Source organism: Cryptomeria japonica, chromosome 2 (assembly GCF_030272615.1).
Source record: "Cryptomeria japonica chromosome 2, Sugi_1.0, whole genome shotgun sequence".
In the NCBI taxonomy this organism is placed as follows: domain Eukaryota; kingdom Viridiplantae; phylum Streptophyta; class Pinopsida; order Cupressales; family Cupressaceae; genus Cryptomeria; species Cryptomeria japonica.
In genome coordinates this window covers 505,952,947-505,969,240 of record NC_081406.1, presented here as the reverse complement: position 1 = coordinate 505,969,240, position 16,294 = coordinate 505,952,947, and positions in this window count along the sequence as shown.

Below are 16,294 nucleotides of genomic sequence, written 5' to 3'. Positions count from 1 at the left end.
ATCCTAAGTATTAAATTCAAATTTATGAGTAGACGTGCACATTAGTGATATGGAAATTTAAATAGGAAGTTTCTTTATATGATTAATCATTAATTTAAAGAGATTGTTTTAAATTGTTATTGTAGCAAGCTTAAGGTATTTAACTGGGGTTAATGTGCTCATATATGCATTTGTAACATTTATGCATTTATAGTTGAGAAATTAGAAGAAACAAGACTCTTGCATTAGATTAGTCATTTATTTAAAAGTGTCGCTTTATTATGTTATAGCGAGTTAATTTAATAGCTAATTTTAAAATAACGAATTTATTGAGTTATGCATTTTAGAAAGGAAAAATTTTAAAGTCATCGGAGAGATAGAATTAAATTACTCATTTTCGCATTTTGGAAGAAAAGGGATAAATTATTATTATTTAAACAAAATTATTTCTTTTTTTTACTTGTATAGTTGATATAGTATAAAAAGATTGATTTTTAGAAAATTAAAATTTATTCAAAACGCCTTACCCGGTAAGTAGTCCCAAAATATAAATGTAGGCCTAAATCGATATTAAGAAATTAAAATTTAAAACTCAATAAGAAAAAGAAGCATTTTAATTTTAATAGGGGAAAGCATATAAGATTAATAAATAATGGTAATGAATGACTTCCATTTGGGACTTTCAATTATTTTATTTTTAAAAATAAATACCTAATTTCGAAATTGAAATTAGGGCAAAAATTAGGGTTTTCTTTTTAATCTTGTTTGGTAAGAATTTTGGGGGCTTCTTGGCCTTTGGTTTTTTTTCTGGAAAAACATGGTTCTTGTAAGGGAGATTGGGGGATTTTGGAGAGGGATGAGGGATGGGAGCAGCTGATTTGGGAGCTCATCTTCATCAAAATCTCTTCCTGGAAAGCGTTTGGAGGTAAGAAATTTTAATCTACTCTTTTGTTTATTGTTATGCCCTCCATGAAATGCTGGAGAAATAGAGAGGATTGCTACCCAGGAGTGTTTATTAAAATTTAGTTTTTTAGTTGGTTGAAGGCTTGGTTATTCTTCAAAGACTCTTCTATTTTGCCCTCCTTTGAAATCCATAATATTCTGAGAATGAAAAAAGAGAGAAAAGAAAAAAAAAAAAGGGAGGAATGGCTGTGACTGTGTTTTTATTTTTTTTCAAAATTGGGGTTACTGGAAAATACTTTAAATTTGTGTTTTCAGACTGTGTTTTTGGTGAGATAATCATACATTTCGTTGTATTACTTACTTATATTGTTCTTTTGTTTTAAAAATATATATATATATATCTATATATATTCATTTGGCAAATTCTGACTGCATGCTGGCAGACTAACAACTGGGTCTGGGTTTTGTTGATTTTACCAGGGGGTTTCTGATAAAAAAATGAATTAAAATAAAATTATAAAAAAAAATATATAAAAAAAAAGAACCTTTTTGCCCCCCCCCCAAATCGCTGGGAGATGTAGCCCATCCGGGGTGAACTCCGAGATCATATCTGTGTTATGCGATGTTTATAGCGTGCCTTGTTTTATGTTTTGAATTATCATGAAAGGATGTAATCTTGCATGAGTGTATGGTGGAAGTTTAATGAATTCGAATTTAAATGCATAACATTATTCATATGGATAACTGTAGTTATTTAAGTTTATAAAACGTTGTGAATTATGAATATGGCATGGTATTTAAATATTGCAAAAATTAAAGTGTGGAAATGGTAATTGGGTAATGTTAATTTGAATTGTAATAGTGGAAGAAATCTAGATAGAAATACTTCATTGGATTAATTGTTAAAAAGAATGTTAATGGAATGAATGTAAAAAGGGAATAACAAAGTTAAAAAAAATTTGTCACAATTCTTAGATCGAAATTTAAAAGAAGAACATCATAGAAATATCTATCCTTTTACCTTAGTAAATGAATCACGCCATGTCAGTTATGTTTCATTACATAGGATAAATTTGCTAAGTTATTTCACGTTTTAATCTTAACAATAATCCTCACCGGATTAAATTGATAATCGTGTGGACTCAATCAAATATTCATGTTGTGTATTGAATGAATATACTTAGTAATTTATGTTGTAATTTTAATCATTAACCCTCACCAGATTACTTCTAAAACCGGGTGAACCCAACTAGAAAACCCATATGTTAATGTTTATAAAAGGAATCCCTCATGTTCGCTAAGTTTGAACTAGAATGGGAAACGTCATGTTAATTATGTTTCATTATATTGGATATAGTTGTTTGGTCAATTACGTTTAATCTTAACAAATCTACCTTACCGAAATTTAACTTGATAATTGGTGAAACTCAACTAGTCCACCATAATTATAACCCCAACAAGTGAATTTCCTTATGATTGTTAAAGATGAACTGGAAAGAAGGGATTCAATTAGTTGTTGATACATTAAATCTAATAAAAGAATCTCTCTCACCTTATATTCATTTAACAATAAGAAAAAAGAGTGATGTGCAATAGGATAATTTGTATTTCAATCCTAATGGAAGAACATCTCTTGGAACTTATACTCTAATCTTGAAATGGTAAATATTATCTTGCTAACTATATCTTAAAGTTAAAGGATGAACTCATGTGGCTCTAATACATTTTCAACATAATGATTTTAGCCATCTAGTAGTATTATTAAAACTTCAAATGAATTTCCATGGCTACTCATATTTTACCTTTCATAAAAGAACTTCAATTCATTAGTTGGCTACGCATGGAATCAAATAAAGGGACCTCACTCTATTAATAGTAGATAATCCTTAAGGAACGAATTCTTCCTACTAACCATACCTTTTAATATTTAAAAAAAATAAATAATAAATATATCAAATGTGAGTGAATACTTTAAAATCAAATGATGGAATCCTCGTTTTACTAATAGTAGTTTAATCCTAAACGAATGAATCTCATTAAGTACGTTTATAGCATTAAAGGATGATGTCAAGTGTGGATGGTTATTTTTTTAAAACTCTAATGAATGAACTTTGTTATATTTAAAACGCTTGAACCTATTTGGAGACCTCCCAATGAAATTTCGAATCAAAGTGCTTGAGTAATTAACCTCTCGATGGCCCCCTCACTAACCAAAGCAATTGAACGCTTCCTAAAATTATAAGATGTCAAACCATTGAACACATATATAATTAAGATCTATGCTTGATCTCGTAATTAAGATATCCAGATTAATGGGTCTAAAGACGCAAGTCGAGTTAGGTAAGATTATGTAATCACGTTAGGAAACTCCTTAGGATTGTTTGAGCCTTCCGCTGTGATAACTAAGTTGACAGATAACTACAATGTATCTTAATGTTGTGTCTAATTATGTACGGAGACAACTTCAAACTATCTTAACGTTGTAACGTTTCATTAACGCACTTAATTATATTTTTAAAAAAAAAAATTTACACTCTATTTGAGTGTTTTAAACTTAAACCCTTCGGGGTTTCCTAGCAGGGCATTACACTTGGTATCAGAGCCCATGTTGCAACACTGGGATCTCTGGTTTCACTTGTGCTCTTAGTTGGTGTGTGTGTATCCACCTTAGGTTGTATGCTTGTCCACCTTGATGTGTGGGTGTGATTTAACAAACCGTACTTGTGTGTAACGTGTGTGTTCACACTTTGTTTTCACCTCAATGATGTGGGTGTTTTGGGAATAATTATAGGTGTTTTGTCTTCTTAATGAGGTCTTGGTCTACGATTTCTCTTACTCCAAAAGGGAGTCGTATGTACCTTTATCTTCGATTTATTTTCCTCTTTGACTAATCCATCTGAGTTGGTTGTTAATATCTTGAGCCTAAAAGTACGAAATGTGTTGTTTGTGGTTTTGGCTATATTTTAATGATTGTCCACTTTAAGGACTAGTATGACAAATGTTAATGCTTATCATGTAGTACATTGAGTGATTATGACTCATCTTCTTTTCTCTTTCTCAAAGTAAATTAAAATGAATTGATATGTGTAGTTACCTCTTAGTTAAGTTTTCTAATAGCAAGAGAAAGGATGATATTTCTTGAGCCTTGTGTGAGTTTCATAACGTTTTTGTGCTTTAGATTGTGAAAAGGATTGATTTAGGAGTTAATTTTTCGTTAATGATAGAAAATTGTATGTTTGCATTAAAGGGTGCTCCATGTGCTTGGTAGGAGTAATATAATCAAATTTCATCTTAAGTAAGGTGCTTCAAATGCGTATAGTTGATTTTGTGCAAATTGCTTGATGTGAAAGGAAAACCAAAAGAGGACATACTGTAGTAGCTTCAAGAGTAAATTGATGTGCTTCTCAAAAGATTGTATTATGTGCTTATTCAAATAGTGTGATTAGGACCTATTAAATGACGCACCATTTAACTTGTTTTGGAATTTGATAATGGCCTTATTATGTTTCGAAAGGAGTAAATAAAAGACTTGTGGAATTGTATGCACTAAATGTGTAAAATCTAGTAGATAGCCCTTCATTACCTCCTTGACGTATTATAAATTTTCAATGTTAGATTCTATGTTTTATTGTATTGTATCATATCACGAATGGTGATTGTCCTCATGAAGGCTTGTATTACAAAAAGAAAATTTGGTTATTTGAATTCTTGTTCGGAAAACTAGAACATTATAGTGCAGCAATAATGATTAGGAATGTCATGTGGGATGTTTTGGAACCTTCCTAAAAGATAGAAAAATGAAGACCGTGCAACTCAAATGTTAAACTTATATCCGAGCATATGGTGTGATTTTGAAATCCTTGTGTATTCGTAGGAAATGGTTGATTTTCCAACTCTTTTCCTCCTCTTGTCTAAAATATAGGAATTGTTGTTTATGAAACATTATTTAGAATGCAGTGAATTAAAGAAATTCTTATAATGCATATGAAATTTTATGTTGCTTTGGGCTTCTAATTAAAAGGGGAACATTTTTGCATCTTGAAAAAAGGGAAATTGCATAGTTAGTAATGTGAGTGAAAATGCTCAGGGAAGATTGAGAAAGATATCAGAATGATGCTATTACCTTGTGTAAATTTGAATTGTTGAAAATATCAGTACGTGGATCTAGAGTAAACTTTGTTTGGTGATTCATGTGTAAAGCATAATTAAAATTTCCCTTAAGTATATGTTAGCATAATGTAAAGCACTCCCCGTAAATGTGACTAAACCAGTAATAGTGCTATTCTGTGTGTGTTGTGAGAAAACCCGTACTTGCTTTGTGTGCCCATGGGATGGTGAAGTAATCAACCATGGGGAATGTGTTTGTTTATGAGTATGGGAACCCATACCTATCTATGTGATGTTGCTTGTTTGTTTCCCTTACTGAGTGCCAACCCACGGGTTGTTGATAAGTCAGTATGTGAAGGGGTAGTAGTAGTAGTCACCGTTCCTTGAAATAGAATGAACAACATACGAGTAATGTCGACGCGAAATGACTTTAGCTTCCCTATTTCGAGGAAAAGCATGGTTTTGTAATGAAACTATAACATAGGTGTACTCAATACTTCCCCTTGTGATGAACCGATTTATGAGGTTCATGTGTGCCAGCCTTATTCCTATCCTTTATCTTGAGCATATAGATGACAGTTTTTGAGCATATTGTTGGATTCCATTGGAGCATTTGTTGCCTTGTCTTCATGAGAGGCATGGTATTTCCTTACATATTGGAGCATTTGTTGCCTTGTCTTCATGAGAGGCGTGTTATCGTTCTACATAAGTTACCAACTGGCTAGTGTTGGTAGACTTATGGGTAGACCTTAGCCATGTATACCTCTGGCTTACGGCGAGTATCCTGAGAGGAACATTGCTATGCGGAGTGTGACCAGCGCGTGCCTTATCCGCGGGGTACACTGCCATGCGGGATACATCCATTGCGTGCTTTGTCCACTTGGAGTATTGCCATGCCGTGCTGAGACACGATGCGGGATGTAGTAGACATTTCCATGCGGTCTACCGCTATGTATTCGGTAGAGCCATGCCACGTGACGACGTGATGCGGGGTGATGCCGAGGTGCACACTGCCATGCCATGTGGATGTGTGACTTGGTCACACCACATGATGAGCTACTAGGATAGCTAGACGATTGTTCCTTCCTTCCTCGTTGGTGGCTAGCTACTAGTCACATAGTGATGTAATGTGCACTTATGAATTTCTTTTATTTATTTATTATCTTGTGGGCCAGCAATTTATTTTACCTTGACCTTGACAGTTAGCCACGAACTTGCGATCTTGATTTTACTCGATTTGATGTTGCAAATCCGGAAATTATTTTCTTGTTTTATTGTTGGAATTGACAATTATTATCTTTAATCTTTTGTACTTTAGTGGCTAAACCAGTTTATCCTTGTTGTTTTCGTATGCTGGTCTTGTGTTGTAATGTGAATTCCTCTCCAAGAACGTAGGAGACGGGCTTGGATGGGTGTATACGAGGAAGTAGACGCAAGGAACCTTGAGGATGGAGGTATGTGAGGCTATGAAAACAGCTAGGATCCACTACCTACCTATGAGGGGTGACTATCTCTTGGAGGATAAACACCTTACACAACAAGGGATATTCACGAGGGACTTGTATGGAAGGTGGCACCGCTATGGTGTACCCTATCACCATCAAGCCCTCGAGTGAGATGTTGGATATTTGTTGATCATGTATTTATTCTGAGAGCAGGCATTGAGATGTGGATCATATATGTTACCTTCGACCGGGCATTAGACATGCTCACATGTGGCCTATTGTGTTGTGCAAACCAGTCTGTGGATGGATATTATGTGTAATCATGGATTAAATGATAATAACTTGTCACTATGTTATGGGGCATAGTCATTGGAAAGGTTCTTGTATGTCTGAAAAATGTAAACAATTGAGTTCTTACGTTGTTCTTATTTGTTGAGAAGTTAACTTGGTCGTAGAAATTGTTCTATTGAGGCTAGTTTTAGGTGATAAAGTATTGTGAAAGAGATGAATTGGTGAAAGAAATTGACCTTGAGAGCACATTTCCTTGCCATGTTTGATAGATGAGTATGAAAACTATGTCTATATATTTTAAATTGTATTAAATTTGGTGAAATAAGAAGGGAAAAGTCTCGTATCCTTGCTATGATTGAGTGTAAATTATAGAATATTCGAAGGTGTGAATTATGTTAGATGCATTTTTATTGATGAATAATGTTTTAAATGGTTGACAAAATAGTTGTTTGTGCAAATTGATAATTGTTAATTGAGTTTAAGGACTAATAAGTGTTGCAGGACTTTCGCTTAACTTTGCGACTTCCAGGAGTAAGTCGGAACCTAGGGGGGGAGAATGTAATGCCCATACCCTAGTCAGACTTTTAAAACCTGTTTAACCATGATTGACTTCCTATGTGGCATTCTTGAATGGTAGATTAACCGACATGCAATGTGTAGTTTAGATAATATAAATAAATTGTGCATACTTATTATTGTGCTTTTGCATCGATTTTCATGTAAATGTAATTGTTTCCTAACCCTTGAGATAAATCTTGAGCTAACGCCTTCATTGAATATGTATATGTATATGCATGCTTGTATGAATTCATGGGTGCAGGAGATTGCAGGTACAACACCGCTTAGGGCAAGGTTCACCTCCTTTGGAATTTGCAAGGTTGAGTATGCTCCTTCATCTTTTGAATTCGGATTTAGTGGTCATATAACTCTCGTCTTGCCTTAGCCATGGTTAGGTGAGCATCGTGCGTGGATTTGTGGGGCTTTCTTTTCATCGGGATGCGTGTCGAGAGACTGGGGGGACTTCCTCGATTTGCGTGTCCTGCGCGAGGTAAGTGAGGTTTGTTATCCTAAGTATTAAATTCAAATTTATGAGTAGACGTGCACATTAGTGATATGGAAATTTAAATAGGAAGTTTCTTTATATGATTAATCATTAATTTAAAGAGATTGTTTTAAATTGTTATTGTAGCAAGCTTAAGGTATTTAACTGGGGTTAATGTGCTCATATATGCATTTGTAACATTTATGCATTTATAGTTGAGAAATTAGAAGAAACAAGACTCTTGCATTAGATTAGTCATTTATTTAAAAGTGTCGCTTTATTATGTTATAGCGAGTTAATTTAATAGCTAATTTTAAAATAACGAATTTATTGAGTTATGCATTTTAGAAAGGAAAAATTTTAAAGTCATCGGAGAGATAGAATTAAATTACTCATTTTCGCATTTTGGAAGAAAAGGGATAAATTATTATTATTTAAACAAAATTATTTCTTTTTTTTACTTGTATAGTTGATATAGTATAAAAAGATTAATTTTTAGAAAATTAAAATTTAATCAAAATGCCTTACCCGGTAAGTAGTCCCAAAATATAAATGTAGGCCTAAATCGATATTAAGAAATTAAAATTTAAAACTCAATAAGAAAAAGAAGCATTTTAATTTTAATAGGGGAAAGCATATAAGATTAATAAATAATGGTAATGAATGACTTCCATTTGGGACTTTCAATTATTTTATTTTTAAAAATAAATACCTAATTTTGAAATTGAAATTAGGGCAAAAATTAGGGTTTTCTTTTTAATCTTGTTTGGTAAGAATTTTGGGGGCTTCTTGGCCTTTGGTTTTTTTTCTGGAAAAACATGGTTCTTGCAAGGGAGATTGGGGGATTTTGGAGAGGGATGAGGGATGGGAGTAGCTGATTTGGGAGCTCATCTTCATCAAAATCTCTTCCTGGAAAGCGTTTGGAGGTAAGAAATTTTAATCTACTCTTTTGTTTATTGTTATGCCCTCCATGAAATGCTGGAGAAATAGAGAGGATTGCTACCCAGGAGTGTTTATTAAGATTTAGTTTTTCAGTTGGTTGAAGGCTTGGTTATTCTTCAAAGACTCTTCTATTTTGCCCTCCTTTGAAATCCATAATATTCTGAGAATGAAAAAAGAGAGAAAAGAAAAAAAAAAAGGGGAGGAATGGTTGTGAGTGTGTTTTTTTTTTTTTTTCAAAATTGGGGTTACTGGAAAATACTTTAAATTTGTGTTTTCAGACTGTGTTTTTGGTGCTCGATAATCATACATTTTGTTGTATTACTTACTTATATTGTTCTTTTGTTTTGAAAAAAAAAATATATATATCTATATATATTCATTTGGCAAATTCTGACTGCATGCTGGCAGACTAACAACTGGGTCTGGGTTTTGTTGATTTTACCAGGGGGTTTCTGATAAAAAAATGAATTAAAATAAAATTATAAAAAAAAATATATAAAAAAAAAGAACCTTTTTGCCCCCCCCCCCAATCGCTGGGAGATGTAGCCCATCCGGGGTGAACTCCGAGATCATATCTGTGTTATGCGATGTTTATAGCGTGCCTTGTTTTATGTTTTGAATTATCATGAAAGGATGTAATCTTGCATGAGTGTATGGTGGAAGTTTAATGAATTCGAATTTAAATGCATAACATTATTCATATGGATAACTGTAGTTATTTAAGTTTATAAAACGTTGTGAATTATGAATATGGCATGGTATTTAAATATTGCAAAAATTAAAGTGTGGAAATGGTAATTGGGTAATGTTAATTTGAATTGTAATAGTGGAAGAAATCTAGATAGAAATACTTCATTGGATTAATTGTTAAAAAGAATTTTAATGGAATGAATGTAAAAAGGGAATAACAAAGTTAAAAAAAATTTGTCACAATTCTTAGATCGAAATTTAAAAGAAGAACATCATAGAAATATCTATCCTTTTACCTTAGTAAATGAATCACGCCATGTCAGTTATGTTTCATTACATAGGATAAATTTGCTAAGTTATTTCACGTTTTAATCTTAACAATAATCCTCACCGGATTAAATTGATAATCGTGTGGACTCAATAAAATATTCATGTTGTGTATTGAATGAATATACTTAGTAATTTATGTTGTAATTTTAATCATTAACCCTCACAGATTACTTCTAAAACCGGGTGAACCCAACTAGAAAACCCATATGTTAATGTTTATAAAAGGAATCCCTCATGTTCGCTAAGTTTGAACTAGAATGGGAAACGTCATGTTAATTATGTTTCATTATATTGGATATAGTTGTTTGGTCAATTACGTTTAATCTTAACAAATCTACCTTACCGAAATTTAACTTGATAATTGGTGAAACTCAACTAGTCCACCATAATTATAACCCCAACAAGTGAATTTCCTTATGATTGTTAAAGATGAACTGGAAAGAAGGGATTCAATTAGTTGTTGATACATTAAATCTAATAAAAGAATCTCTCTCACCTTATATTCATTTAACAATAAGAAAAAAGAGTGATGTGCAATAGGATAATTTGTATTTCAATCCTAATGGAAGAACATCTCTTGGAACTTATACTCTAATCTTGAAATGGTAAATATTATCTTGCTAACTATATCTTAAAGTTAAAGGATGAACTCATGTGGCTCTAATACATTTTCAACATAATGATTTTAGCCATCTAGTAGTATTATTAAAACTTCAAATGAATTTCCATGGCTACTCATATTTTACCTTTCATAAAAGAACTTCAATTCATTAGTTGGCTACGCATGGAATCAAATAAAGGGACCTCACTCTATTAATAGTAGATAATCCTTAAGGAACGAATTCTTCCTACTAACCATACCTTTTAATATTTAAAAAAAATAAATAATAAATATATCAAATGTGAGTGAATACTTTAAAATCAAATGATGGAATCCTCGTTTTACTAATAGTAGTTTAATCCTAAACGAATGAATCTCATTAAGTACGTTTATAGTATTAAAGGATGATGTCAAGTGTGGATGGTTATTTTTTTAAAACTCTAATGAATGAACTTTGTTATATTTAAAACGCTTGAACCTATTTGGAGACCTCCCAATGAAATTTCGAATCAAAGTGCTTGAGTAATTAACCTCTCGATGGCCCCCTCACTAACCAAAGCAATTGAACGCTTCCTAAAATTATAAGATGTCAAACCATTGAACACATATATAATTAAGATCTATGCTTGATCTCGTAATTAAGATATCCAGATTAATGGGTCTAAAGACGCAAGTCGAGTTAGGTAAGATTATGTAATCACGTTAGGAAACTCCTTAGGATTGTTTGAGCCTTCCGCTGTGATAACTAAGTTGACAGATAACTACAATGTATCTTAATGTTGTGTCTAATTATGTACGGAGACAACTTCAAACTATCTTAACGTTGTAACGTTTCATTAACGCACTTAATTATATTTTAAAAAAAAAAAATTTACACTCTATTTGAGTGTTTTAAACTTAAACCCTTCGGGGTTTCCTGGCGGGGCATTACAACATAAACCAATATAACCTCATTTTCTTCCACCTTCTCCTTCAAAAAGTTATACTTGATAGATATGTGCTTTGTCTTAGAGTGAAATACCAGATTCTTTTATATGTCTATAGCAGCAAAGTTATCATAGTAAATAAATATTGGTCCAATGCAATGCACTTTAATGTCCTTTAATGTTTTCTTCATCAATAGAACTTGTGTACAATTAGTAGTAGCAGCAATGTACTCAGGTTCAACAGTAGATAAAGAAGTACATGATTATTTCTTGCTGATCCATGAAACCAACTTCTTTGCAAGAAAGAAATCTCCACTAGAAGTACTTTTTTGGTCATCAACATCACATGCCCAATTTGCATCTATATATGAACATAAAGTAAATTCATCATCCTTAGGGTGCCATAAACCATATTCAAATGTACCTTGCAAGTATCTAAAAATTCTTTTCACCACACTCGTGATTTTCTCTAAGATGAAGTAGTCACTGGTGAGGAGGGACCTCAAGGAGATCAGTCCCAACCGGTTAGCAAGAGTGAACACAATGGAAACACACAGATATGATGGAGGCAATGAAAAACAAATAGTTGTATTGCATGAAATTTAATTGTATCTAACCAGTAACAACCAGGTAACAACATACCGACACATAGGCCTAGTAGAATAGGTCACACTAGGACCTTGAAATGAAAGATCTATCTTCTAGGCATAGTATATCTATCTGATAGTTCTTGGTTCTTTGATTCCTTACATTCTCAAGAATGATTACAAATATATTTATCGATTCAAAGGATCCAGTCGGCCTAAAAAGGGATCAAAACCCAAAGAACAAGGTTAGTCTCTGCCAAGAGATTCCTCTAAAAAGACCAAAGGGTAAAACATAGAAGGTCGACCACACACCAAGAAACATCAAGATCAACTTCCAATGCTCCACAAGCTTAGGAATGTGTTCCGATAGACCACTAGAATAGGTCTCAGGCAACCAGTAACATAGGAACCAGTAACAAGAAATTGTCATGAAAACCGGTGGTGATATCTTGCCAGAAAGTGATCCAAAAGAGATGTGGTTTGAAAGGAAGAAACATGATCAAGTCTTCAAGTAGAATCCAACTCCACAGGATCCAATGAACCAAAACTGGGATACACAGAAAGGAAAAATGAAACTGCAAACAAAAAACAAAACTAAAAGGAAAATGTTTTTTGGTTGATGCAAGATTGTTGTGAACCGGGGATGCTCCTGCATAAGACATCCAAGGTTAATGAAAAAAAAGTGATCCTCTCACTTTGCTAGGGTCAGAGGGAATCCAAGGCAGTCTACCTCTTCTTGATAAATCCAAGACAACTCTTCAATTGGTCTGCTTCCACTTCACAAGATATTCTTTGTACTGACTATTCCGGATACTATGTCCAATCCTACTGTCTAAAATCTCTTCAATCTAATATGGTTCCTTCCAAGGTAATTGTCTCTCAAGCCCTGCAACACTTTCCTCACTGAATTCTAGGTCATGGTACTCATGAAGATCTGTAATATTGAATATAGGTTAAATACTTAGATTAACCGATAGCTCTATTTCATATGCATTTCCAGAACTGAACTTCCTCAAGATCTTATAGGGTTCGAACTTCTTCATCTGCAACTTATTATAAGTTCCAAACGAGAATCTCTCTATTCTCAAATATACCATCACTTCATCACCAAATTCAAATTCCTTATGTCTCCTCTTCTCATATGCTTTCTCCTTATATTTCCTATTCATGTCTTCCAAATGCTATCTAACCTGAATATGCAATGCTACCATGTGATTTGCAAATTATTTTGCTTCTGAACTCTTTTGGTCTTCACTGCTCATGTCTCTCAATTCTACTATTCCTCTAGGACACACTCTGGTAATAATCTCAAAAGGCGTTTTTCCATTACTTCTATTCACTAAATTGTTATAGACAAATTCTATTTGTGCAAGGATCAAATCCCAACTTTTAGTTTATCTCCCACTAAACATATCAATAGATTTCCCAAACTCCAGTTAACTACTTTTGTTTGTCCATCAGTCTGTGGATGAAAAGTAGAACTGAACTTCAAATCTTTCTTCAACTTCTTTCAAAGTGTTCTCCAAAAATAGCCAACAAACTTAGTGTCTTTGACTGAAACTATGCTCTTAGGTAATCCATGCAATCTTACCACTTCCTTGAAAAATAGGTCTCCTACATGCAATGCATTTGATGTCTTCTTACAAGGTATGAAATGGGCCATCTTTAAAAATCTATCCACTACCACAAATATAGAATCATTCCCTCTTGGTGTCTTAGGTAATCCAAGTACAAAATCCATGCTTATATCCTCCCAAGGTCTTACCGGTACTGTCAAAGGTTTATGCAATCCCACATTTTGACTACTACCTTTGGAAACTTGGCAAACTCTACAACTCTGCACATATCTCTTAACATCCTTATGAATCTAGGGCCAAAAGTATTTCTCACTCACCAATGCAACTATTTTATCAATGCCAAAATGTCCATTTAAACCTCCACTATGATTCTCTTTGATTATGTTCTCTCTCATGGAACTCTTAGGTATGCATAACCGAACTCCCTTGAATAAAATCCCATCATGAATGAAATAATCCAACCATTTTCTTCTATCAACCATAACTGGTTCTCTACATGCTTTCCAAGGTTCTCCAAAATCTGGGTCTTCATCATACAAGGTCTTCAAATCTTCAAAACCTAATATTGTCACTCTCATCTTTGTCAGCAAATTCCTTCTCCTACTCAATGCATCAGCAACTTTGTTAGATTTCCCACTTCTATGCTTCAACAAAAAGGTATAACTCTACAAGAATTCTACCCATCTCATATGTCTCTAATTCAACTTACTCTGACTGTTCAAATACTGCAAAGCATGATGATTTGTATACAACACAAACTCCTTAGGCAACAAGTAATGTCTCCATTTCTTCAAGGCTTGAACTATAGCATAAAATTCTTGATCATACATTGAATATGTCTTCTGGGTATCATTCAATTTCTCACTAAAATATGCTATTGCTCTAACTTCTTGACTCAAAACTGCTCCTATTACTGTTCCACTTGCATCACAATCCACTTGAGATACCTTATTGAAATCTGATAAAGCCAACACAGGTTGTCTATCACTTTCTGTTTAAACAATTCAAAACTTTTGTTTGCTCTGGTGGTCCACTTGAATTCCTTCCGATCTCCCCTCATGGTCTCAGTCATAGAGTTACAAACTGAACTGAAATTGTTGATAAACTTACCGTAAAAACTAGCCAATCCATGAAATGATCTTACCTCTCCAATGCTTTATGGTGTAGGCCACTCAACAATGGCTTTCACTATCTCAGGATCCATCTTCAAACCATCCTCAGATATCACAAAGCCCAAATAGACTAACTCATCCTTCATGAAAGTGCACTTCTTCATATTGATCAACAACTTCTCTTCTCTAAACCTCTACAAAACTTGTTTTAACTGCAACAAAAGTTTCTCTTCTGTTCTACTGAAAATTAGAATATCATTCAAATACACAATAACAAACTTACCCAATAATTTCTTCAATACTTCATTTATCAGCCTCATGAAATTACTTGGTGCATTAGTTAATCCAAAAGGCATCACCAACCATTCATATAGTCCTTCATTAGTCTTAAATGTTGTCTTTCACTCATCACCTTCTCTAATATTGATCTAATGATATCCACTCTTCACATCTATCTTTGTAAAGTATTTTTCTCCACTCAAGTAGTCCATTATGTCATCCATCCTAGGGAAAGGAAACTGGTATCACTGCAATCTTGTTTATTGCTCTTGAATTGGTACACATCCTCCATTCTCCATTATCCTTAGGTGCTAATACTATTGGTACTAAAAAAGGGCTCAAACTTTCCTTGATCAAACCTTTCTCCAATAGCCCCTACACTTGTCTATTCAGTTCTTCATTCTCTGTCACTATCAACCAGTGTGCAACTTTGTTAGGCAAACTAACTCCGGGAACTAGGTCCATGCAATGACTAATACTCCTAATAAGTAGCAATCCATCAGGTACATTATCTGAAATGATGTCCTCATACTCTATCAACAAATCTTTTATCTCTATTAGGTGTTCTCCTTCCGGTTCTGGTCTCTCAGTCTTCTTAGAAATTAAGGCAAAACACACATTCTCATGTCTCAGTCCATCCATGAACTTCCTTCCATCTACTAGACAAATTCTGGTATTTGTACAGACTTCATTCTTAAAAGGTTCCTCCAAAGGCAACAAGGTTTTTCATCCCATTAGCCACAATAGTGTATGTATTATTCCTCCCATCATGTATTGCCTTTCTATCAAACTGCCAAGGTCTTCCCAACAAAAGATGACCCAATATCCATAGGCATAATATAACACAAAACTTCGTCATGATAATTCCCAATTTTCAATTTTACTAAACATTGTTCACTTACTAACAAATTATGTTCATCCTGAATCCATGCTATCTGATAAGGCTTGGGGTGTTTCAATATCTCCAATTTCAACTTACTCACCATCTCTTCTGAAACAAGATTATTTGAACTACCACTATCAATAACAACTTTACAACACTTACTGGATACCTTACATCTGGTCTTGAATAGGTTCTTCCTCTGCAAGGGTTCTTCATCTCCTCTGGTATAATACAAAGCTATTCTCATCATCAATAGATCTCCATCTTCTAGTTTATTGTTTAATCCGGTGGGGTTATCTTCCACCACTACTGCTCTTTCGATAGCCTCTGTCTTCTGACATTAAACTACACGGTGTCCTTCTCCTCCACATTTAAAGGTTCCTCTGAAAGTCCTTTTGTCTTATCTTCCAAAGTTCTCATTCTCGTAACCATCTAGTTCTCTCCTCCAGTAAAAAATTCTATCATCCTTTTGGTATGAATTACCTTCCTTGTTCACTTCCTTGTCCTTATTCTGATCTATACTGGTTTCTCTTCCTCCTTGAAATCTTCCTCTGGTAAACCTTCCACCTCTACCTCTCTGTCTCCACTCATGCCTTTTGT